Raw genomic sequence first — 3,272 nt, 5'->3', positions numbered from 1 at the left:
AGCCTAACTTCATTTGTTCAACACTCCGTGGAAATAGTCACTCATTCATTCATCAAATATTGAATGAATGCCCAGTATACCCCAGACAATGTGATAGGTATGAAGAATATATGGATGTAAAGATATGGCGACCCCTCACAGAGCTTGCTGCTTCATTGTGAATTGGTCACCAAAGGGAAAGTCACATAGGAAATTGGGGCAGAGCATTGCAGGCAGTAACTCATGCATTGTTAGGGTTTGACAAATCCTTAAAGATTTGGAATAGTAAAAAATATAAGAGCAATCAACACACAGAAAAAAAGAAAACCCGTTGGAAACATGAAGAAAAACCAACAGCTAATGAAGAAAGAAAATACAGCCATTATATTCTACTGGAATCTGAAGTATAAGATAGTCAAATAAATACCCATAATGATATGATCACTTCACTGCTATAACTAAAAATAAATCTATTTAAAGGATAGAGGAAGGAGTAGGGAATAGAGTATGAGAGGTACATTATACTAGAAAGAGAATAATGTCTAAAGTTAATAAACCAATCAATAGCAATAACTATGCAAAGAAACAGCTAAAAGAGTTCAAAGCAGTTGCTTCTGAGAGGTGAGCTGAGAGATGGTTGTAAGACAGCTTCTTTTAGTCTCACAATAAGCCCCTTTGCAATCTTTGGGCTTTTGTTTTTCATGCCCATATATTACTTTGATCATTTTTAAACAAATGCTATTTTTAAAAGAGACTATTACAAAGGAAAGTCTTTATAAACTCATAAGGTGCAGTACATATATCAGTAAATGAAAAATAAAATGTGACCATGACTATATGAGGGAGATACAATGGGGACTAGAAGGAAGGAAGCATGGGCCCATAAAATGCTATTGCAAATCTACTCGGGTGCCTGGTCCAAGTGGGTCCCTCATTAGAGAAATATGATGTGATCATTCCCATCTTCACTGAGAGCCAGGTTTTTCACTGTGCCATTTCTTTCTTATCTGGTGGGATTTTCACAGGCCCAAGGCTCTTGGCATAGCTGCTCTATTGCATTGCCATTATGCAGAGCATGCCTACTCTGCACATTTCCTAAATACCTCTGAGGGCATTTTCCAAACACGAAACACATGAACAGGCATGGCAGAGAGGCTGGCATGTGAAACCTCCCAGTTACCTAATCTTGCTCCTCATGAGAAATCACTTTCTATTGCAGTCCTATCTCCCACATTTTGTGGAATAATAAACTCACCATAAAAAAGAAAAACGTAGGCTTTTTTTTGGAAAGTCACTGCACATGTTCAGTTGTTCTAGAAAGTTCTCTTGGGAGACATTTGTTCTAAGGACATTTTCTTCTTCATGAAAAGGAAGGCAAAAGTAGGCTAATTCTTAAAATGCTGACGGCCACCTCGGCCCCCTCCAGAGAGCAATGCAGTCACTCACCTGTCTTAGGGAAATGTGTATATTTAGAGTGAAGCTCTATCCTGAATTCTATATATGAAATAACCATTTACCTTTGGGTGATTCTGAAGTATCTATCACCCCACCTGCCTTCTCTCATCTATTCTGCATCCTCTGGGTCCAGGAGCATTAATGGAAAGCTATTGATCATGTTGAGTGAAATGCTGAAAAGGTTACTGAGAGTCAAGGGGATCCTGCTCTCAAGGGGCACAAAAAAGCAGCCAGGCTTCCAACTCAATCAAGGATTTATCTTATATATTGACAAAGGCTACTTCTGCTCCCCTCAAGGGAGAGGAGCGTGGTGGCTGGCTCACTCTGCCCGATGCCAAAACTTCCCCGTTAGGGGACTAGTAAGAATTTGGAAACATTTTATTTCTTGTTCTGTAGCTTTTAAATGACTAGCCAATCAATTTTTTAACTTAACCCCACCATTCTCCAGGTCAAGAGTCAGCCTTGTCTTATGAAGACATGATGAGGAAGACAAAGAGGGTACAGGTGCGGCTCTGCAGGAGTGAGGGGGTGGTGGCCACAAGCAATCCCCCTTTAAGGGGAACAAATCCCCTTCAAGAAAGGCAGAGTTTTGCCAGGTCTGGGCAGGGCAGTGCAGGAAACTTGACCTGTGTGTCTTTGCAATGAATTGTTCATTCCTCTGCAGTCTAAATGTCTACCCTACTATCAGAGTAAGCTGCTAGAAACGACACAGGATTTAGAGAAAGAGGGCATTAAAATACATGTTTAAGAAAGCAGTGAAGGGGAGAAGGTAGTTGAAGAGCACAAACCTACAGCCATAAAGGATATAAGTCCTGTGGATGGAAGGTACAGCACAGTGACTAATAACTAATAATAACACTGTATTGGCTTTTCAGACGTAACGGCCACCAAATGTTGATGCTCAAGAAGAATCGTATTGCCATTTATGAACTGCTTTTCAAGGACGGAAAGATGGTGGCCAAGAAGGACATCCACATGCCTAAAGACCACGTCATGAAGGCCACACAGTCTCTCAGCTCACAAAGCTACATAAAGGAAGAGTTCGCCATGGGGTTCCTGGGTGGCTCAATCGGTTGGGAGTCCAACTTCAGTTCAGGTCATGATCTCATGGTTCATGGATTTGAGCCCCATGTCAGGTTCTGTGCTGACAGCTCTGAGCCTGGAGCCTACTTCGGATTCTGTGTGTGTGTCTCTCTCTCTGCCCCTCCCCCTCTCAAAAATAAATAAGCATTAAAAATTAAAATTTTAAAAAATGGAACAGTTTGCCTGGAGGCATTTCTACTGGTACCTTACCAGCCAGGGTATCCAATATCTCTATGACTGCCTCCACCTGCCCCCTGATATTGTGTCTGCCTCTCTGTGCCACAGCCGTCCTGAAACCTGAGACCAGCAGGCCAGGGCCCAATGGTCTGGAGGGAAACTCACAAGAGGGGAAGCTGACAGAGACACCTGCAGACGAAGCACTGTGACCCCTGATGCCAACAAGAAAGCTGAAGCCAGGATTGGGTCAACAACTGAACTCCAGTTTAGAGGTGGATTTTGGTTATGGATGTGGTCAGCCACCTGAGTAAAGCTGGAGGAGACTATTTTCTGTTGAATAAATCTGTAGCCAGATAAATAAATAAATAAATAACACTGTATTGTATATTTGAAAGTTGCTGAGAGAGGAGATCTTAAAAGTTTTCACCACTTGAAAAAAAATTGTTTTATCAATATGTGGTGATGGATGTTAACTAAACTTACTATGGTGATCATTTCCCAATATCTACAAATATGGAATCATGTTGTACATCTGAAACTAATATAATACATCAATTAAATCTAAATCTAAGAGAGAA

General features: G+C 41.2%; 1 pseudogene; it reads left to right on the top strand.

Annotated features, from left to right (window-relative positions):
* Positions 1-2,325: 2,325 nt before the first annotated feature.
* LOC121012690 (40S ribosomal protein S10-like) lies at positions 2,326-3,067 on the top strand (annotated as a pseudogene).
* The last annotated feature ends 205 nt before the right edge of the window (positions 3,068-3,272 follow it).

The sequence above is a fragment of the Herpailurus yagouaroundi genome, unplaced genomic scaffold (genome assembly GCF_014898765.1).
Source record: "Herpailurus yagouaroundi ecotype Mexico unplaced genomic scaffold, PumYag 197, whole genome shotgun sequence".
Lineage (NCBI taxonomy): Eukaryota > Metazoa > Chordata > Mammalia > Carnivora > Felidae > Herpailurus > Herpailurus yagouaroundi.
This window is presented reverse-complemented; position numbering and strand designations above follow the sequence as displayed.